The sequence below is a fragment of the Scyliorhinus canicula genome, chromosome 5 (assembly GCF_902713615.1).
Source record: "Scyliorhinus canicula chromosome 5, sScyCan1.1, whole genome shotgun sequence".
Taxonomy (NCBI): Eukaryota; Metazoa; Chordata; class Chondrichthyes; order Carcharhiniformes; family Scyliorhinidae; genus Scyliorhinus; species Scyliorhinus canicula.
In genome coordinates, this window is record NC_052150.1 from 140,233,461 (window position 1) to 140,256,918 (window position 23,458).

The 23,458-nt window shown below is 47.3% G+C and overlaps 1 protein-coding gene and 1 long non-coding RNA gene across 2 annotated transcripts in view; one reads left to right on the forward strand and one right to left on the reverse strand.

Moving 5' to 3' along the window:
• Positions 1 to 23,458, reverse strand: part of LOC119966296 (insulin-like growth factor-binding protein 4) — a 162,897-nt gene that overhangs the window by 52,088 nt on the left and 87,351 nt on the right. The gene's annotated exons all lie outside the window — the stretch shown is intronic.
• Positions 14,201 to 22,553, forward strand: LOC119966298. The gene is made up of 3 exons (XR_005460720.1): positions 14,201 to 14,322; positions 15,057 to 15,130; positions 21,123 to 22,553. It is a non-coding gene; the product is annotated as an uncharacterized LOC119966298 (long non-coding RNA).

A 23,458-nucleotide genomic window follows, 5' to 3' on the forward strand; every position in this document is an offset into this window, starting at 1 on the left:
ACCCTCCCCCTGTTCCTCAGCACTCACCCTCACCCCCCTCCCCGGCATTAACCCTCACCCCCCTCCCCGGCATTCACCATCCCCCCGTTCCCCAGCACTCACCCTCCCCGGCACTTACCCTCACCCCCCCCCCCTCCAATCGCCTGCACTCAATCACCTCCCCGGCACTCATCCTCACCTCCCCCCCCCCCCCCCCCCCCGCACTCACGCTCACCACCCCCCCATCCCCTGCACTCACCCTCACCCCCCTTCCCGGCACTCACCCACACCCCCCTCCACGGCACTCACCCTCACCACCCCCCCATCCCCTGCACTCACCCTCACCGGCACTCACCCTCACCCCCCTCCCCGGCACTCACACTCACCCCCCTCCCCGGCACTCACACTCACCGCCCTCCCCGGCACTCTCACTCACCCCCCCCCCCCGGCACTCACACTCACCCCCCTCCCCGGCATTCACACTCACCCAGTTCCCCGGCACTCACCCTCCCCGGCACTCACCCTCACCCCCCTCCCCGGCACTCACCCTCACCCCCCTCCGCGGCACTCACCCTCACCCCCCTCCCCGGCACTCTCCCTCACCCCCCTCCCCGGCACTCACCCTCACCCCCCTCCCCGGCACTCACCTTCATCCCCCTCCCCGGCACTCACCCTCCCCCCGTTCGCCAGCACTCACCCTCCCCGGCACTTACCCTCAAGCCCCCCCCCCCCCATCGCCTGCACTCAACCCCCTCCCCGGCACTTATCCTCACCACCCCCCACACAACCCCTGCACTCACACTCACCCCCCCCCGGCACTCACGCTCACCACCCCCCCCATCCCCTGCACTCACCCTCACCCCCCTCCCCGCCACTCACCCTCACCCCCCTCCCCGCCACTCACCCTCACCCCCTCCCCGGCACTCACCCTCACCCCCCTCCCCGGCACTCACCCTCCCCCCGTTCGCCAGCACTCACCCTCCCCGGCACTTATCCTCACCACCCCCCCCCCCCCCCCCACAACCCCTGCACTCACACTCACCCTCACCCCCCTCCCGGCACTCACCCACGCCCCCTTCCCCGGCACTCACCCACAGCCCCCTCCCCGGCACTCACCCACACCCCCCTCCCCGGCACTCACCCTCACCGGCACTTACCCTCACCCCCCCCCCCCATCGCCTGCACTCAACCCCCTCCCCGGCACTTATCCTCACCACCCACCCCCCCCCAACCCCTGCACTCACACTCACCCCCCTCCCCGGCACTCACCCACACCCCCCTCCCCGGCACTCACCCACCCCCCCCTCCCCGGCACTCACCCACACCCCCCTCCCCTGCACTCACACTCACCCCCCCCGGCACTCACACTCACCCCCCTCCCCGGGACTCACACTCACCCTCCTCCCCAGCACTCACCCTCACCCCCCTCCCCGGCATTCACACTCACCCCCTCCCCGGCACTCACACTCACCCCCCTCCCCGCCACTCACACTCACCCCCCTCCCCGCCACTCACACTCACCCCCCCTCCCCTGCACTCACACTCCTCCCCGGCACTCACACTCACCCCCCTCCCCGACACTCACACTCACCCCCCTCCCTGGCACTCACACTCACCCCCCTCCCCGGCACTCACCCTCACCCCCCCTCCCCGGCACTCACACTCACCCCCCTCCCCGGCACTCACACTCACCCCCCTCCCCGGCACTCACCCTCACCCCCCCTCCCCGGCACTCACACTCACCCAGTTCCCCAGCACTCACCCTCCCCGGCACTCACCCTCACTCCCCCCCCAATCGCCTGCACTCACCCCCCTCCACGGCACTCACCCTCACCCCCCTCCCCGGCACTCACCCTCACCCCCCTCCCCGGCAATCACCCTCACCCCCCTCCCCAGGACTCACCCTCACCCCCCTCCCCGGCATTCACCCGCACCCCCCTCCCCGGCACTCACCCGCACCCCCCCCCCCCCCGGCACTCACCCTCACCCCCCTCCCCGGCACTCACACTCACCCCCCTCCCCTGCACTCACCCTCACCCCTCTCCCCGGCACTCACCCGCACCCCCCTCCCCTGCACTCACCCTCACCCCCCTCCCCGGCACTCACCCTCACCCCCCTTTCCGGCACTCACCCTCACCCGCCTCCCCGGCACTCACCCTCAGTCCCCCATCCCCTGCACTCACCCTCACCCCCCTCCCCGTCACTCACCCTCACCCCCTCCCCGGCACTCACCCTCCCCCTCCTCCCCGGCACTCACCCTCACCCCCCCTTTCCCCGGCACTCACCCTCACCCCCCCTCCCCGGCACTGACCCTCACCCTCCTCCCCAGCACTCACCCTCTCACCCCCTCCCCAGCACTCACCCTCACCCCCTCACCCCCCCCATCCCCGGCAGTCACCCTCACACCCCCTCCTCGGCACTCACCCTCACCCCCGCTGCTCGTCACTCACCCTCACCCACCCTCCCAGGCACTCACCCTCCCCGGCACTCACCCTCCCCCCCTCCCCGGCACTCACACATACCCCACCCCTACCCAGCACACCCACCCCCCCCCCCCCCATCCCCGGGGCCGCCCCATGCCGACCCCTACATCCGCGCTGGCCGGCGCCACCACACGACTGGTTGACGCCGTTAAATAGGTTAGGTGGTTTGATTTACGCTGATGTGGCCCGTGGTCACGTCAGCAGGACTTCAGCCCATCCGGCCCGGAGAATCGGAGCAGCCCCGGGGCCCATAGCTTTGCGCCGATCCTCGCTATTCTGCGAGGTGCGCAGCGCGATTTCCATCGGCGCGAATTTTTGTCTGCCAGAGAATATCGCGGGCAGCTTCGGGGCGACAGGGCAGGATTCACGACGCCCCTCGGTGATTCTCTGACCCGGCTGAGGGTCGGAGAATCCCGCCCTAGTTATCTGCAAAGAAGAGGGGCTGGATTCTCCGCCGCTGGGATTCTCCATTTTGCCGGCACCTGGGGGTTTCTCCGACGGCGTGGGGCTGCCCCACAATGGGAAACCCAATTGACCGGCCGGAGTAACGGAGAATTCCGCCGGTAGGTCGGGGCAGAAATGTGGCGTGGCGGGGCAGAGAAACCAGCTCCGGATCTTCCGAGAGTAGAGTTCAAAATTATTTTAGCAAGTGCTGTTGAAATAAAAATAGTGGGATTGAAAGAAAAATATGTTTTTATCAAAATGAAATCACTTTCTAATTTTTCACTGATAAGCAGTGAATCAGGTTGAAGGATGATAAGAAGGTTTGGTATGCTCAGACGATGCACACCATTTGAGGGGCTGGTTTAGCTCACTGAGCTAAATCACTGACTTTTAAAGCAGACCAAACAGGCCAGCAGCACGGTTCGATTCCCGTACCAACCTCCCCGGACAGGCGCTGGAATGTGGCGACTAGGGGCTTTTCACAGTAACTTCATTGAAGCCTACTCGTGACAATAAGCAATTTTCATTTCATTTCATTCATTTAGTAACAAACACAAATAGTAGAGCATAGAAAGAAATGGAAATCTTTATTTACTTTAGATAATTGTCTTTTCTAATCCCCAGGACCCATTACCACATTAAAACATCCTTTACCAGAGAAACATTCTTCTGCATCGTTAACCAGCTGATCAATAAAACATAACCACTTATTATTTGTGTTAATTGTTCACAATTATTGTACACAAATCCAAAGCTGGGATTTTGTCAGGCCAATGAGGGTCTTGCCCAGCAGTTGGAGAACCAGCGGGGAACCCCCTACAGTTCTGTTGGGGAAGCCCAAAGGACTCCATTCAGGCACATAAGTAGCCACCAGCAGTCCTGCTGAAGATGTTCTGCAAAGTGGTCACCCAGGGTCCGTTTAGTCTCTCCAATATAGAGTAGACCACATTGGGAGCAGCAAATGCAGATTGAAGGGGGAGCACGTGTAGCACTGCCTCACTTGAAAAGAGTATTTAGGTCCTTGGATAGTGAGCAGGGAGGAGGTAAAGGGGCAGGTGTTACACCTTCTGCGATTGCATGGGAAGGTGCTGTGGGAAGAGGGTGATGTGTTGAGGGTAATTGAGGAGTAGAACAAGGTATCCTGGAGGGAATGGCCCCTGCGAAATGCTGACAGGGGGAGTGAGGGGAAGATGTGTTTGGTGGTTGCATTCATGCTGGAGTTGGCGGGACTGGAGGAGGGTGATCCTTTGAATAGAGACGCTAGTGGAGTAAAAAGTGAGGACAAGGGGGACCCTTGAGAGGAAGGGAAAGGAGTGAGGGCAGAGGTGCGGAAGATGGGTTGGACACGGTTGAGAGCCCTGTCGATTACAGTGGATTGAGGAAGAATGAAGACATGTCAGCAACACCGCTTTGGAAAGTGGCATCACTGGAACAGATGTGATGGAGGTGAAGGAACTGGGAGAATGGGATAAGACCATAAGATCATAAGACATAGGAGTGGAAGTAAGGCCATTCGGCCCATCGAGTCCACTCCACCATTCAATCATGGTTGATTTCAACTCCATTTACCCGCTCTCTCCCCATAGCCCTTAATTCCTCGAGGATGGAGTAAGATAGGACATATCTTTACTGCCCTCGTACCAGTATTCTGTGAAATGGAACCTCACTTTCACACACCACCGTTTTAACCATGTGTTCACCTCCCTAATCTGCTTAGACCTTAGGGCAGCACGGTAGCACAAGTGGATAGCACTGCGACTTCCCGGCGCCGGGGTCCCAGGTTCGATTTCCCACACTTCCACCCTATCTGCAAATAGGGCCGCTGTCTGTGCGGAGTCTGCACACTCTCCCCGTGTCTGCATGGGTTTCTTCCGGGTGCTCTGGTTTCCTCCCACGGTCCAGGGACGTGCAGGTTGGGTTGATTAGCCATGATAAATTGCATTTAGTGTCCAAAAAAGGTTCGGTGGGGTTACAGGATAGGGTGGAAGTGTGGGGATAGGGTGGAGGTATGGAGTTAGATAGGGTGCTCTTTCCAAGGGCCGGTGCAGTCTTGATGGGCCGAATGGCCTTTTTCTACACTGTATGTTCTATGTTCTATCTCACACTTGCAGTCCCCAACTGCAGCAGCCCCACCCTCTGAGATTTGCTGGTCAATCAGAGGCTGGAAGCTCCTCATGCCATTAGCACCAGTGGGAGCAGTAGCTGCTGGGGGCACTACACCCAGGATCATCGTGGGACCCCAAACCAAATGTGAATGAGAGCAGGATGGATGTCCTGGGGTGGAAGTCATAGAAGAGGTGGGAGACTGGAGGCCCTGCCCTATGCTAGGTTCCTTGATTGCGGGCAGAGTGCATGATTAGGATGTCCCCTCGCTCCACCCTGCCCTACCCCAGGAGGCCACTTTGCCTGGTGGCCTTCCGCAGGTGAATGAAAGCAACTAAATTGTGGTGGGCTCAGGAATGATGACTTCCAATTGCCTCACTAATGAGAAAATTGACAGCCTACTGCCAGTGGTTGGGGGCTGGGTATCCCATGTCAGCCCCTTCCACCCTCATTCCTGCTCTCATTTGATCTGACACTAAGTTCAGCTCGCCGACAAATCTTTTCTTCACTGGCCTCCATTACTGAACAAATTTCAAAACCTTTACGCACCACATCTTTGCACCATCTGCCAACCCTATGTTCCTACTTGTGCCCACCACACTTCCGAATCTATTGTGCATCTTTCCCTCACTCTAATCCAATCAACTATTATGACTGTTCAAGTTGCTGTCATGTATTGTTAGTTGTACAAATAATAGAAAGTAGATTTTGGAATACAGAACTTGTGGGCAGAAACTTGAAGACATTAATGTGAGTGAGAACTGGAGTTCAATCAAAACAGAAACCAAAAAGCTGAAGTATGCAGGAAATCTGGAGAAATTATAGAAAATGCTGGAAACACTCAACAGGTCATTCGGCTTATGTGGAAAAGGTCACACCTGAAGCATTAGCTCACCTGTTATCTCCATTAGATTTTGTTTTGAAATCTAATCAAGCTTTGTAATTGCTATCATAAACCATTAGACTGAACACTGACTGATTACTAGCAATCTGAAGATTTCATAGACATTTGCTCCATTTTCATAGAATGTACAGTGCAGAAGGAGGCTATTCGGCCCATTGAGTCGGCACCGGCTCTTGGAAAGAGCACCCTACACCCTATCCTGTGCCTTCACCCTATCCCTGTAACCCAGTAACCCCACCTAACCTTTTTGTACACTAAGGGCAATCCGCCTAACTTACACATCTTTGGACTGTGGGAGGAAACCGGAGCACCCGGAGGAAACCCACGCAGATATGGGGAGAATGTGCAGACTCCTCACAGACAGTGACCCAAGCCGGGAATCGAATCTGGGACCCTGGAACTGTGAAGAAACTGTGCTAACCACTGTGCTACTATGCTGCCCTAACAATACAACTTACAAAAAACCAATAGCCTTTATCTCATACCCTAGTAACTTTCTTTTCTAATATATTGGGCAGAACTATTCAATTCTATATCACAAGAAGCAAGGTTAGATATTGCCCAACAGTGAAGGCACTGTATTTTAGGGCATCAAGCTTATAGATTCTGAATTGAGTAGCATCTTAAAAAGGACCTGGGAATGACAATTTACCCGCATTCTCACAAAATGATGCAGGGAGTATGCAGACTTCATTCTGCTTGTTTGTTATAATGATTATGATTGGATAGAGTATAATGTGGGAAAATGAAATTGTCCATTTTGGCAGGAAGAATAAAAGAGAAGCATAATATCTAAATGATGAGCGATTGCAGAGCTCTGAGATGCATAGGGATCTGGGTGCCATTGTGCATGAATCACAAAAGGCTAGTATACGGGTATAGCAAGTAATTAGGGAAGCTAATAGAATGTTATCATTTATTAAATGCTTTGGAAGCAGTTCTGGGAAGGTTCACCAGGCTAATACCTGGAATGGACAGGTCGCCTTATGAGAACAGGTTAAACAGGCCAGGCTTTTATCTACTGGAGTTCAGGAGATTAAGAGGCAACTTGGTCGAAACATTTAGGATCCTGAGGGGTCAGGATGGGGTGGATATGTAGTGGATGTTTCCTCTTGTGGGACAACTTAGAACTAGGGTCACTGTTAAAAAATGAATGGTTGGCTATTTCAAAAGGCCTTACAACACCAGGTTAAAGTCCAACAGGTTTGTTTTGAAACACTAGCTTTCAGAGCACAGCTCCTGACTCAAGTGAATCAGGTGAACATCATTATTTCAAAAGGAGAAGAGGAAAATGTTTTTCTCTCAGAAGGTCACGAGTCTTTGGAACTCTCTTCTGGGAAAGCAAAGTCTTTGAATATTTTTAAGGCAGAGGTAGATAGATTCTTGGTAAGTAAGGCAATGCTAGTGTTATGGACCAGGGTTTAGAGAATCCCAAAGTGTATCATGGATTTCACCTGACCCACGACTTTTAATAGATTGTTGTATGGGGAGCACACGGCTCACTCTACAAGTATGGTACAACAGACATGGACCAGTGTTCTTTTTTAAAACAAAACAATGTTTGTTCTATGAATCCAAGTTAACCTTTTTAAAACAAACAGTGAATATCTTAGCAACCAGTAAATCAAATACACCCCCCAAAGAATACAACACTAAGTAATCTGTATGCTGTTCTTTTAACATCCAAAGATTTAACAAACCTCCAAACAGGAGCTCATTAGAGTTTACATTCAATACTGAGACCTTTTTACAATTCTGAGTTCGCCAAATGATCCAGAGACAGTCTTTTGATGGCAGAGATCAACAGCAGTGCAATTCACTTTTAACTTCAGATTCAGCTCACTGAAAAACACAGACACACCCAAGCTTTCTCAAACTGAAACCAAAAAAGTATATTTACTTTAAACTGCAACTGGGAGTCTGCACATCCTCCCTGTGTGTGCGTGGGTTTCCTCCGGGTGCTCTGGTTTCCTCCCACAGTCCAAAGATGTGCGGGATAGGTGGATTGGCCATTCTAAATTGCCCGTAGTGTAAGGTTAATGGGGGGATTGTTGGGATACGGGTTACGTGGGTTTAAGTAGGGTGATCATTGCTCGGCACAACATCGAGGGCCGAAGGGCCTGTTCTGTGCTGTACTGTTCTATGTTCTATGTTCTAAAGATCTAAGATCAGCTCCGCCCACACTCTGACATCACTGCAGTAACATGAGCAGCTCCATTCCTTAAAGGTACATTTCTTAAACAACTATTTCTTAAAGGGCATTCTCACATGACACTAGGTTATCGAAGATATGCGCGATGCAGATTTGAGATCATTACCAGATCAGCCATGAACGTAATAAATGGCAGAGCATGGTCAAGGGACAAATGGTTCCTTGTTTGTATGTTGTATGATTGAAATATGCAGCTTGGAGATCTTGTGGTACAGGTGATAGAAGCTCTATCAAGGTTTGAGTATCACTTTGGGATTATCAACTCTAAATCATTCCAATATGCTTATGGTAGGTGGTAAAAGCAAGAGAGTCTCCTGGTCAGCTAGAACTGAAGAAGGCAATAAAAAATCACTGCAGTTCTTTGCCAAGCATTAAAGTAAAGTAAAGTCACCATTGTCCTGGAGGACCATAGGCTGCTTTCCCCTTTGAGGGAGAGAGCTGATTGGTGGTGACTTAACCTGAGGATCACCACACCTCAGGTGAAGGGAAAAGTTGAGAAGGTGGGTCTTCATAAATAACCTCAGCTGCTACATGAATTGAACTCATGCTGTTGGAATCTCTATGCATCACAAAGCAGCCTTCCAGCCAACTGAGCTAACATCACCATGGATCAACACATGGTTGCCAACTCCCTCTTAGATGATGGTACTGGGGGATAGAGCATGCAGCTCAATGCTGGATGCGCAGTTGAGTGATTGCATGTCACAGTAAAGGGCCCACGTTGTTGCAAGCCGAGCACCACTTAATTCCAGCCTGCACCCCTTAATGATGAGATGCATTCTGGCTGCAGAAGCATCAGGAACTGGATAGAGAAGAGTTGAAGGTCAGGAAGAACCTTAAAAAAGGGACAACAGGCCTCAGACTTGCACTGGAAGCTGAGGTTGAGAGATCTGTATTTGTTGCCATGTAGATGCAGACTGCTGCCTCATGGCTCAAAATGGTTTTCAGCGCTTCACTACAGTCTGTCTTCAGTGTATTATTAGAATCGATGAGACATTGCTCCGGAGGGGTGTCAGTGGCTCTGAGGACCATGAACCTACTTTCTCTCTCCGCAATAAGCTTCCCAAAACCACACCTGCCATTCCTTCGATGCCCCTGCTCTTGCCTGTCAGCCCGCCAACCCAGACTACGACTGCCCGTGCCCAAGTGGTACAGTTTGAAGCTGGAGTTTCAACAGCCAAGGCTGCTGAAGGGCATCTACAATACCGTACAATAAAAGTCAGCAGCATTCCAGCAGCATACTGCAGAAACTAAGGAGAACTGGCCAGGAGCAGTGGGACAAGCAAAACTAAGGGAATTTCTCAGGGTGATTATGTGAGTCTTGCATGGATAAGTGGGTGTTTTGTTGCCATATATGTTTACAGAATGGTTGTTTTCTATTGGTTTTATTTCATGGAACGTGACCAAGGATATGTTATGATGTCCATAGCTGAGGAAGGGTAAGGTGTGTGTTGGACAATGAAGATTTGCAATTGTATTCATGGGAACTGGAGTCAAATTAGATGATCACAGACAGCCCAAACAAAATGTGGATGTGACAGCTGCCTCCTCCCTTCTTCTGATTTCTCTTTCTCCTCCTCCTGAGATTGTCGCTGAACATGCAATGGTCAGGGCCATTGAACACCTGATTTCCAGGCTGTCAAGAATGCAGAACACCACTCTGAATCAAAGACATTCTGCTCCAGAGAGCATTGGACGACTCCTCTAGAGAAGTCAAGTCAGCAGAACTTTCACTTCAGCATCCAATCATCTGCTCAATAATGTTTCTCATTGCAGCAGGTCTCTCAGTTCATGTTATTGGGTTGCAGAGTCAGGTCATTAGCCAATTATAGAGTGGATAGCCCTTGTCATGCAGCAGTGTCGCTCTGGTTTGATGTCGTTGAGCGATTTAGAATAAATGACTGATGCAGATAGAATGTAACATAACTGCTTGTAAGATAGTAGACATTCACCAGCATGATGTGACGTGTTGACAGTAGCCACACACCAAGTACTCACTGAGAAAATGGTAACCTTTGCAACTATAGTAGATCTCACCATTAAAATGCAGTGACTACAAAGTTATGCAGTCAATAGCACCCTGGACTAGGGCCAGTGGGGGGGGGGGGGGGGGGGCACTATTCACTGCATGCTCTCTCTGCCTGTTTCTCTCTGTTCAGGCAGAACATAATGTTGCCATTTTCCCTGACATGCAGAGCTTCTGTCACTTCTTTGACACAGAAATGGATGGTGAACTGGAAGATGTTGGCTATACCACTTCTTCCAGCCTGGAAGGATCCCAATATGTAGCAGTTAATGACTGGAGCCACCATCACAGCCATTGGCTGCACTGTCTTTGCCCGGCAATCAGGCTGCAGGTCAGGTTCCAAGAGATGGTACAGTTTTGTGGCCATCACCTTCATTAATTTCAGATGATGAACACGTATAACTCCTAACTTATAGGTGGAAGTAAGAATGGTGCCACTGGAAGACCCTAATAAACAGCTATTCTTCTTAGTTGCTGCTTCTGCATCATCTCCCATTGATTTTTCAGCCCAAGGAGGACTGCGACAATGGCACCCATCACTGGTAGCAAGTGGTTAACCAGAGCCCACAGTCACAACCATTGATATCCGCTGTACAGCACCACTTCCTTCAACCCCAACTATAACCAGCTCATTAAACCTTCCACAAACTTCACAGAGTCAGTAGAAAATAATAAGCATCTAATTTGGAAGCTGCTAATGGTCCATTTAAACTGCGCTGCTCGGGGTGGGCTGTATTGTTGGCTGTAGGACCATAAAATATAGGAGCAGAATTAGGCCATTCAGTCCATTGAGTCTGCTCCACCATTCGATCAATGCTGATATGTTTCTCAAACCCATTCTCCTGCCTTTCCCCGTAATCCCTGATCCCCTTATTCATCAAGAACCTATCTATCTTTATCCACTACTGAGCTGATTTTTCCAGTCCACCTGCATATTGAAGTTCCCCATGATTATGGTAATATTATCGTTCTTGTATGCCTTTTCTGTCTCCTGATTTATGTTCTGCCTCACAACCCTGCCCCCTCCGTCCATTTGCCTGTCCTTTCAATAGGACGCATATCCTTGTATATGTCTCTGTAATGGCCACAACATCGTACCCACCAATTTCAATGTGTGCTACAAGCTCATTTACCTTGTTTGATATACAGCATGCATTTAGGTACAACACCTTCAGTCCTGTGCTGGCCACCCCATTCTCATTGTTGTCCCCTTATCTGCTGTGCCTGAAGTTAGATTCCTGCTGCTTTCCATAGTCTCTGTTCTATTACTTGTTCTGGAAACTTTACTAGCCTCAGTTGAGCTCTCAGTCCATTCAACTAGTTTAAAGTCCTCATCATTAACCTGCACTCTACCTTCTCCTTTTACTTTGATTTTTTAATTTGCCATCCAATCGGACCTCATTATTTAGTTTAAAACCATATCTACAGTCCCAGTTACGTAATTCACTGGGGCTCTGATCTCAGCATGATTCAGGTGAAGACTGTCCCATCAGAACATCTCCCTCCTTCCGAAGTACCAGTGCCAATGTCCCATGAATTTAAACCAATTTCTCCCACATCAACCTCTGAGCCACGCATTTACCTCTTTAACCTATTGACCCTCTGCCAATTAGCTTGTGGCTCAGGTAGTAATCCAGAGATTATTACCTTTTTGGTTCTGCTTTTTAATTTAGCCCCCAGCTGCTCATATTTCTTCAGCAGAATCTCTGTCCTTGTTCTACCTATGTCATTGGTACCTACATGGGACCATGACAATTGGATCTTTACCGTCCCACTCCAAGTTCCTCTGCAACCCAGATAAGATATCCCAAAGGGCTTTTCACAGTTACTTCATTGCAGTGTTAATGTAAGCCTACTTGTGACAACAAAGATTATTAAAAAACAAACAAGCACCCTGTAGGCAACACAACCTTCGGAACCCTTGATCCTGGTCACAGAGAACAGTGTCAATGGCCCTAACTATCTTATTCCCGGTTACGACTACTGTTGAATACACATAGTCAGCTGTCCATGTTTGAGAGAGCTTCTTAACTAAAGTGACAAGTTCCAAAATGGCAGAGGCAGTGCCAAATTAGCATTAGACTGACTAACATATAATTCACCTACTCTGCATCTTTGCAGTACACACTCACAATGCTAATGCCCTCACCATCATAGTCTATGTCAGGTCATGCTGGAAAGGAATGGAAGGAGCACAGATACCATTATGGGACTAAACCAACAGCCACAACAGTGAAAGTATGGACATTATAAAGCTGAGTGTTGCGTCCTTTATTTCTAGGCACTGTAGTTGTCTTGGGCAATAGTTTCAGAGAACTGGGATTACATCTGACCGCGAGGTAAGAAATAATCTTTCATACTACAGGAAGGTCACAGAATCATAACGAACTCCATATAATTACACAGCATTATGCACAATAATATTTTTCAGAAAGCAGACAAATGTAGAAAAACTGTGGACCATTCTCTCATGATTTATATTGCTTCAGTCCTTCAAAAAGCTACAAAGTTGCAGTTTGATTTTTGTATTGCTACATTTCCAAAAATAGTAGTTGAAATGTTTGGGAGGCAACATTGTAGCATCTGTTTAAACATAAGAGACTTTTAGGAGTACACTTTGAAACAATTATGGGCTCCAGTTAATTCCCAACTATTTTATATTCAATTGTCATTTCTATAATTATGTCAATTTACACAACTCTTGTAATATGTGTGGGTTGGAAAATATTATTGATTAGTTTATTCTCCACTCATAATTAAACTTCAAAAACAAAATTCCTACTTAATAATATGATATTCCTTGCATAACCTAAGCATATAATAGGTATGTTGGTATTTCACAGGATTCATCAAATCCATTGAAAATAGATAAACTGTAAAGCATCCACAGGAAATTCAGAAAATATTTAAAAATTATTAATGGAAAAATCTAAAGCTTTTAAAAATCAAATTGTATTTCCAATATGTATCAGTTTGTTTCACGCTAATTCATTTTTAGAAGATTCAAAATCAGATGGATACTTATTCTATACTTAAAGATTGCTTCACTGATCCCAGCAATTATGCATTTTACCCTGATATCCTGTACCCTGTTCTATTACTTGTTCTGGAAACTTTACTAACCTCAGTTGAGCTCTCAGTCCATTCCACTAGTTTAAAGTCCTCATCATTAACCTGCACTCCACCTTCTCCTTTTACTTTGATTTTTTAATTTGCCATCCAATCGGACCCCACTATTTAGTTTAAAACCATATCTACAGTCCCAGTTACGTAATTCACTGGGACTCTGATCTCAGCATGATTCAGGTGAAGACTGTCCCATCAGAACATCTCCCTCCTTCCGAAGTACCAGTGCCAATGTCCCATGAATTTAAACCAATTTCTCCCACATCAACCTCTGAGCCACGCATTTATCTCTTTAACCTATTGACCCTGTGCCAATTAGCTTGTGGCTCAGGTAGTAATCCAGAGATTATTACCTTTTTGGTTCTGCTTTTTAATTTAGCCCCCAGCTGCTCGTATGTCTTCAGCAGAACCTCTGTCCTTGTTCTACCTATGTCATTGGTACCTACATGGGACCATGACAACTGGATCTTTACCGTCCCACTCCAAGTTCCTCTGCAACCCAGATAAAATATCCCAAAGGGCTTTTCACAGTTACTTCGTTGCAGTGTTAATGTAAGCCTACTTCTGACAACAAAGATTATTAAAAAACAAACAAGCACCCTGTAGGCAACACAACCTTTGGAACCCTTGATCCTGGTCACAGAGAACAGTGTCAATGGCCCTAACTATCTTATTCCCGGTTATGACTACTGTTGAATACACATAGTCAGCTGTCCATGTTTGAGAGAGCTTCTTAACTAAAGTGACAAGTTCCAAAATGGCAGAGGCAGTGCCAAATTAGCATTAGACTGACTAACATATAATTCACCTACTCTGCATCTTTGCAGTACACACTCACAATGCTAATGCCCTCACCAGCATAGTCTTTGTCAGGTCATGCTGGAAAGGAATGGAAGGAGCACAGATACCATTATGGGACTAAACCAACAGCCACAACAGTGAAAGTATGGACATTATAAAGCTGAATGCTGCGTCCTTTATTTCTAGGCACTGTAGTTGTCTTGGGCAATAGTTTCAGAGAAGTGGGGTTACATCTGACCGCGAGGTAAGAAATAATCTTTCATACTACAGGAAGGTCACAGAATCATAACGAACTCCATATAATTACACAGCATTATGCACAATAATATTTTTCAGAAAGCAGACAAATATAGAAAAACTGTGGACCATTCTCTCATGATTTATATCGCTTCAGTCCTTCAAAGAGCTACAAAGTTGCAGTTTGATTTTTGTATTGCTACATTTCCAAAAATAGTAGTTGAAATGTTTGGGAGGCAACATTGTAGCATCTGTTTAAACATAAGAGACTTTTAGGAGTACACTTTGAAACAATTATGGGCTCCAGTTAATTCCCAACTATTTTATATTCAATTGTCATTTCTATAATTATGTCAATTTACACAACTCTTGTAATATGTGTGGGTTGGAAAATATTATTGATTAGTTTATTCTCCACTCATAATTAACCTTGAAAAACAAAATTCCTACTTAATAATATGATATTCTTTGCATAACCTAAGCATATAATAGGTACGTTGGTATTTCACAGGACTCATCAAATCCATTGAAAATAGATAAACTGTAAAACATCCACAGGAAATTCAGAAAATATTTCAAAATTATTAATGGAAAAAGCTAAAGCTTTTAAAAATCAAATTATATTGTTAGGAGATAGCAGAATTTCCATTGGTTCTGGCAATTAATCAGCACTGAATATTACAATATTTAGATTTATTGGTACATAATAGTTCCTTTTAATTTCTTCCTAATGTTTCTTAGCTGAAAGGGTGCAACTTTAAAACGTTTAACAGTTTTGGCTGAAATTTCTCACAGCAACCTGTAGGGGGCAACAGGTAAGGAAAAATGCTTTACCTCATGAGTTGACTGAAAGCTAGTTTGTTGAGATTTTCGTGTCTGTTTTTATCCCAATTATGAACGGGTTTTAAGTATCCTACAAATTATTGCAAACTATGACTGTTTCCCCATGTCCATTTCCTGTGGTCTTTTGGTTGCCCTTTCAGACCTGAGCCCCAAACATCCATATCTTTTCCCCCTTATTGTTTTTCGATACCCCTCCTCAAACTCTCTCGTCTGTCATCATGCATTTCCCCCCTCTCTGGTATTCTGCTTTCCCAAAATGCAACCCCATTTTTTCAACACTCATTGAACTACCTACTCTCTAGCTTTATACCCCCTCAGGCAATGGTACAGCTCAACCTGTGCCTCTCATGGCATCTGTTTAAAGGCCCATTATAGCACTTGATGCTAACTCCTTACAAAGACTGAGCCAACTGTCTATCCCACTTTTTCGCAAACATTCCTGGCCAATGTGCCTGCTGGGGGTTAATCACCATGTTCAACTCAATCCTTCCATGCTCACCCTGTGGACACTGTCAGTGGATCAGCTTTCCACTTTCAGCATGTCTCTCCAGAATGTCCACTCACTTGTGAACAAAACCGTTGCTACCCACAAACTTCTTTTGGATGATCGCATAGCATTATGGCCTTGGGAGACAACTTGTTGACGGATGATGACAGCTTCTCCCGAAAGCCTCCCTGTCTGGACTGTTGTGGTGATGGTGTGGCTTTCATCAACAAATCTCACCTTGGTTTTGTAGAATCCAATGGAAGAGACATGGTACGATAGGAATGAACAAAGGTTTATTACGGTACCCACAAAATCACAAAGCTACAACTCCTCTCACCAAAGGGCCACCCTCCCTGACCTGCACCCAGGTCAGGGTTTTTATATTGAGACCACCCCCAATTACCAGGGGTGATAGAGCGTAGTACTTGGCACCCAAGTGGGTCATAGCAGATTTGTCGCCTCCTTTGAAAATCTCACCTTGATTTCCCTCCCACATTTCTCATTTCAAATCCTTATTCTGTCTCATCTACTCAGCCACATAAATTCTGTGGCTACAAGAGCAAGCTAGAGGCTGGGAATTATGCGCGACTAACTCACCTCTTGAATCCTCAAAGCCTGTCCACCATCTACAAGACACAAGTCAGGAGTGTGATGGACGACTGTCCACTCTCCTGGATGAATGTATCTCCATCAACACTCAAGACGCTCGACAACATCCAGGACAAAGCAGCTTGCTTGACTGACAGCCCACCCACTACTGTTATAACCCTACAGGAGGCCCAGGGATCTGTAGCATCAGAGTCCCTATGGCCTCATCTGAATATGATCTACCCAGATGAGGGGGTGGGGCTAATCCTCTGTTCAAAGGACTGCTGAGAGACAAATACCCCGGCCCAGGTGAGGGCCTGGGTGAGGGCTGGGGGTGGGAGACTCTTCAGGGAATAGGCGGAGTTATTGTGACCTGAATAAAAACTGATTTTTTGCTACAGACATCACTTGCTTGAGACTTTACACCTACCATCAACTCCCTCCACAACTGATTCACAGTGACAGCAGTGTGTACCATCTACAAGACCTTCCAAATGCACAACCTCTACCACCTCAAAAGACAAACGCAGCAGACACAGGAGAACACCACCACTTGCAAATTACCTTCCAGGCCACACAACATCCTGACTTGGAATTGTATTGCCGTCCCTACACTGTCACTGGGTCAAAATGCTGAAACTCCCTTCACAGCACTGTTGATGTATTTACATCACATGGACTACAGAGGTTCAAGAAGGCAGCTCACCGTCACCTTCTCAAGGACAATTAGGGATGGGCAACAAATTCTGGCCTAGCCAGCAATGCCCACACCTCATGAAAGAATAATTTTAAAAAAAAGAAAGTACAATAACATTTCCTCACCAAGGCATCTTCACTGCTCTCAGTCTCTGTACCAGTGACTTCTCAGCCTGGTGATTTCAATTTCCATACAAATTCATCAAGCTCTGAATTTACTGCCCTCTTATCCTCCCTCATTCTTACCTTCAATATAAACTCCCCAGCTCAAATTCATGGCCATGCCGTTGAGCATGTAATTTCACATATCCTCACCACTCTCATCATACCAATCACAGGTGTGGTAAACTGACAGGGCCTAGTTTTGAGCCCGATTAAATTGGGTGTATTAAATTAGAGAATTAAACACTTTAAATTAAACTGCAGTCCAAACCTCAGGCAGGCTGATGTGAATTGAGATTTAGAATCATTTAATCCCTACAGCGAAGATGTAGGATAATGCAGATAATCCCTATCTGCACTGACCCTCCCCTCTGAAAGAGTACTCTATCCAGGTCCACGCCCCACCCTATCACCGTAACCCAGTAACCACACCTAACCTTTGGATACTAAGGGACAATTTATCATGGCCAATCCACCTAACCTGCACATCTTTCGACTGTGGGAGGAAATCGGAGCACCCAGTGGAAACCCATGCAGGCACGGGGAGAAAGTGCAAACTCCACACAGACAGTCACCCAAGCTGGAATTTAACCTGGGTTCCTGGCACTGTGAGGCAGCAGTGCTAACCACCGTGCCATCCCAAAGCCAAATACACAATCCACAGGCAAACTGCCGGAACATGTCTGGACCTGCCCATCAATCACACATCAGGACATCATCAACCCTATTGATATGCACCGATTTGTTTTGGGTAGCCCAGACTGAGCCAGACTCTTGACACCAGAGTTCCTGCTGTTACCTTATATGGGAAAAGGTATGTACAAGCAACACCACCGGAGATGGACACCTGGCAATGGGCCCTGGTGTCATAGATCATAAAATTTACAGTGCAGAAGGAGGCCATTCGGCCCATCGAGTCTGCACCGGCTCTTGGAAAGAGCACCCTACCCAAGTTCAACACCTCCACCCTATCCCAATAACCCAGTAACCCCACCCAACACTAAGGGCAATTTTGGACACTAAGGGCAATTTATCATGGCCAATATACCTAACCTGCACATCTTTGGACTGTGTTAAATGATGTCCTGTCAAGTGGATACTCAGAAACCCATTGAAGGGCGGCACGGTGGCACAGTGGTTAGCACTGCTGCCTGACAGCGCTGAGGTCCCAGGTTCGATGCTGCCCCTGGGTCACTATTCATGTGGAGTTTGCACATTCTCCCCGTGTTTGTGTGGATCTCACCCCCACAACCCAAAGATGTGCTGCACAGGTGAATTGGCCATGTTAAACTGACCCTTAATTGGAAAAATTAGAATTGGGTACTCTAAATTTATGAAAAAGATTAAAAATAAAAAAAGAAACCCATTGGATGTTCGGACCCCCTCCTGAGACCTCATTGGCAGGAGGCTAAAGAAGTTTCTGGAATGTTAGGGAGGGAACGGATAAAGGTAGGCACCCAAGACACAGCAGCACCGAAGACTCCATGCAGAGGCAATTGAGGTCTGACCAGAGGTGAAAGGAAGCAGCGTGCGAGACCCACCTTTGTAGCAACCAGGACTTGAGATAAATTCAGGAGGGGGCATACCCTGCCTCCTATGAGAAATGTCAGGATACACTAACCATACAGGGCAAACTACTCCTCAAAGATGGTCTGTACATGGTCCCGACGAGGGACCGCAACCAAATTATTTACCAAAACCATGATATCCAGGTCCATCAGCGAGCAGTAACCACAGGTGAGTGCATTAAGCGATTGTGCTGGTGGCCAAATCTATAGCAGGACGTACAACATTATGTCGATAATTGTATCATTTGCACACAAAACAATCCCAACAAATATGCTTATAAGGGGGAATTGAGACACAATCACCCGATGGACTAATCAGCAGATTGGTCCCTTAGAGCCTGGCATGGAAGGTTATAAATGTATCCTGGTCATGATGGACACTTTTACTAAATGGGTGGAAGCCTTTCCAACCTGTACTAACACAGTCATCCGAGTGCAGCAAATCTTCATTAGATGGGGCAGCATCAACAGGGGCACTCACCTCACTGCCCAGGTAATGCAACGGGTAATGGGGTTGTTCAGGACAAAGCAAAAGTTCCACATTGCCTGCACCCTTAATCTCGTAGGATTGTGGAAAGGATGAACTGTTCCCTTAAAGATCATTCGCAAAACCGTTCAGCAGAACAACCACTCCTGGAACAAAGTCCTTCCCATTGTTTTGATTGCAATATGGAACTCTGTATCCAATTTCACTGGATTCACTCTCCACATCCTAATGACTGGGCGACCTGTGCAAGGAATCGAGCCTCTCCTCATGTTAGATTTGTCAGAACCAGAACTTGCGGCCTTCACGCATGAGAGTGCCATGAAAACATTAATGGAGAATGTCCAGACTGCTCAACGTGCTGTAGCAGTTAAGATAGGGAAACGCAAGCAGCAAAGCAAGGCCTACTTCGATGGTAAAGTAAACCCCATCAAGTATGAAGCGGGAAAAAAGATAATGTTCTGAGTTTTCAAACCCGGTACCTTCTTGTCCCCTAAATATGCTTGATCCTATCCAGTGGTAGGTAAAGTGAGCCCCTCCGTGCACAACGCATTGGTGGACTCAGGATCCCGGATGGTACCATGTGAATCAAATGAAAACATTTGGTTCCCAACAAAACTTTCATCATTACCACCTCACTTTAGAATGGATTGACGAACCCCATGTCCGCCTTGTCCCTCACCACATTCCACCGGATGCGGGCTCCAGTCTCCCTTTTCCGCCCCCAGCCCCGAGCACCCCAGGTATGAAATCCCGCTGAGGATACTCCGATGAAAGAAACGGGGCACTAACAAACCCCATTCCCTCTGGGGCACCTGGACGCTCAAAACCGCTTAGTACAGCGCTCAAAACAGGGGCCAGTAGAACAGCGGATACCCGGTAGCCCGAGGCTGCCCACGTGGATTCCCACCTCAGAGGAGGTATCAGGACATCTCTTTAAAGTGTAAATAGCACCTTTTCCATGCATCAGTTTGTTTAAAGGGTTTCCCAACGCCCCGCACTAGTTGGTTTTGACCAGTTATGCTGTGTCATACCCCTTCCATAAATAGCAGCATACAGCGGAGTCTGAACCTGCAAGCTCTACTGGATTGACGTTGGTGAACTCTAACTTAGAGAACGTGTCCAGTTCCACTGTTTAAAGTGCCAACCCTAACACACTATGTTTTGGGAAGGTACTTCCAGCCAACACACTTCTCTATTCCTCAATTTCATGGAAGCAGGCCTCTATTATTCTTGCCCAATATGTTTCAGCAAACCAGTGCCCAATTCACACCCCGGCAGCTTTTAGCTGTGGAGCTCTGCATCCGCCTAATAATTGATATCCATCATCGCCATTTTCTTTCTTTTTTTTATAATCTTATTCTGTTGTGGAAGACTTCCTCTTTAATATCTCCACACAATGGTGAAGGTTGAGGAAAATCAAAATGCATACATATTTGTCTTCACACTTCGTTGGGACCAAAGGGAAGTAAAGATCTTCACCTTCAGCTGTGAAATCACAAACATAGGACCTGTATATGCAGCTTCTGGCTGTGAAACTTGCAACCTACGCATGCCATATAGCATGCGATTCTTCCCCTTATTTTCTTCACACACAGCCTCTAGCTGTAAAGCACGGTGCCCCACATAGGTTTCTCATAATTTTGTAAACTCTACACTCCTCGCACGCCCCATGGTATGTGAGTCATCCCGACACAGAAAAAGCAGCCCCTTAAACACGGATTTATCAACAAATCCTATTGCTGGCTCTAGCCATTGCCCCAGAACAAGAAAGTCCCCCCTTAAAAATGTGGGTGGGTGGGTGGGTGGGGGGAAGTGATAAGATATTTGGAAGATCCCAAGACATTCTGATGGGGAGAGAAAGGGAAAAGGGAAATCAGGTATTGTTGAATAATAACAGATGCTACCTTGACCTTTTCTACAAAATGAATTACATATTCCTATACTAATTGGGACTCCTCGCTCCACATTGGTCACAGGAGCCTCAGACTGCAGATGCACTACCGAAAAAAGACCAGAAGATCATCTTACGATACTCAGGATATATGAAATGAAATGAAAATCGCTTATTGTCACGAGTAGGCTTCAAATGAAGTTACTGTGAAAAGCCCCTAGTCGCCACATTCCGGCGCCTGTTCGGGGAGGCTGTTACGGTTATGTGGTTCAGCCCACCAGATGCGGGCGAATGTGAGGATGGTATCCTATGGGTACACCCCAATAAGAATGGGGAAGTACCTTGAAAAATTTGGGATAGCACTTCTGCACGAAAATCTACAACAAATTCAGACCCAGTGGCCACTACACACAAGATCTTTGCCAAAGTAGTGCAACAAACGGGGGGAATTAGAGGGAATATTAGTGAAATTAGAGGCACTACATGGTGGTAGAACCTCTGGGATTGGGGCTCAAACATCCAGGTTCACCCATAGGTCCGTCTCCTGTCATACCTGACCATTATAGACATTTATTTATCGCCGTGTACCTAACTATCCTCACACTGAAATTCTTCAGATGGAAGAAAGAATCAATGAGGTACCTGGATGCAATCTGATGTTGCAAAAGGAATCACAAGGTGCTTTGATGTACATACTACAGTACCTCTTTTTTTTGTCGTGTCTCATTTATTTTATTGATTTGATGTATTTATTTGTTTGTTTATTATTATTGCTCATGTTTATATTTTACTTGACTCATGATTTTGGTGCTATGTGTATAGGGGTTAGGGAATAGTACTGTCAGCCCAAGATTTGGATACTTGCCCGTTCAGTGGCCTCATTGGGATTGTGTGATCTGGTTCACTGGATCAAGAGGAGTGACTGTGGTAACCTGACAGGGCTTAATTTTGAACCCAATTAAATCGAATATCTTAAACTAAAGAATTGAACACTTTAAATTAAATGGAAGTCCAAGCCTCAGAAGGGCTGATGGAAATTCAAACTTAGCCAAAGTCAAATACGCAACCCACAGACAAACTGCCAGAACATGTCTGGACCTGCCTCATCAATCACTCATCAGGAGATCATCGATCCTATTGATATGCACCAAATTGTTTTGCATAGCCCAGACCGAACCAGACTCTCGGGCGCCCAGAGTTCCTGCCGTTACCTTATATGGCAACAGGTTATGTGCAACCAACACCATCGAAGGACAAGTGGGGGCAGGCCCCAATGTCCTGTCAAGCGGACATCAAGAAACCCATTGGGTGTTGGGACCCCCACCCGAGACCTTAATGGCCGGACACCAGAGAAGTTCAGTTCGAACCCATGGGTGAACCTGGATGTTTGAGCCCCAATCCCGGAGGCGGGTTGGAGGGGAATAGAAGTAGATGCTCAAGACACGCCAGTAGCAAAGACTCCATGCAAAGGTAATTGAAACATCTGACCAGAGACAAAAGGAAGCAGCGTGCAAAACCCACCTTTACAATGACGGACCTGAGAGACTCAGAGAATCGGACACCCGGCTCTACCAAAGTCATCTTTATGGGTAGTATGATGAATCTTGGGAATATTTAGTAAAAGTTATTGGAGTAGTTTAAGTTTAAATATTGTTGTTGTTAAATAAAGTTAGTTTGATTTTATAATTGAGTAGTCCTTTGTTTACCTTGTCAATAAAGACAGCTGGATAAAATATTTGATGAATACATTGGTCGAAAGTATCTGAGATGTTACAGATACAACACAGGTAAGTGATTACAAATTGTCCTTTTGAAATCCTCTCTCCTGTCTCCTCTGCCCTCATTGCCGACAAGTAACTTATGGACTTCCTTGTTAATAGGTCTAAGATCATCCAACCAGCTGCCTCTGCTGCTTCACTTAATAATAATAATCACTTATTGTCACAAGTAGGCTTCAATGAAGTTACTGTGAAAAGCCCCTACTCGCCACATTCCAGCGCCTGTTCGGGGAGGCTGGTATGGGAATTGAACCCGCACTGCTGCCTTGCTCTGCATTATAAGCCAGCTATTTAGCCCAGTGTGCTAACCCAACCCCTTAGGGTAGTGTGCTGGACCAAAGTTCCTCTTAAGTTTAAAAACCTTAAACTCGCATTATTCTCTGCTTTCTTTCAAATCTATCTCCTCATGTGCCCTTTCTGAACTCATGACCATGGGACCACATCTGTTCCATGAAGCCCCAATCCTTCAACCTTGAACTGATTCTCACTAAGCTTCTGACCACTCAACTTCCTTTCCTAGCTCTCCTTTTAACTTGTCCACAGCTCCTTCAAATCTACTGCCATTATCACTCTCTCTTCAAAAATATAACCCTTGGTCCCTCCATCTTTGATAATTATAGTCCCATTTCTAACTTCCCATTCC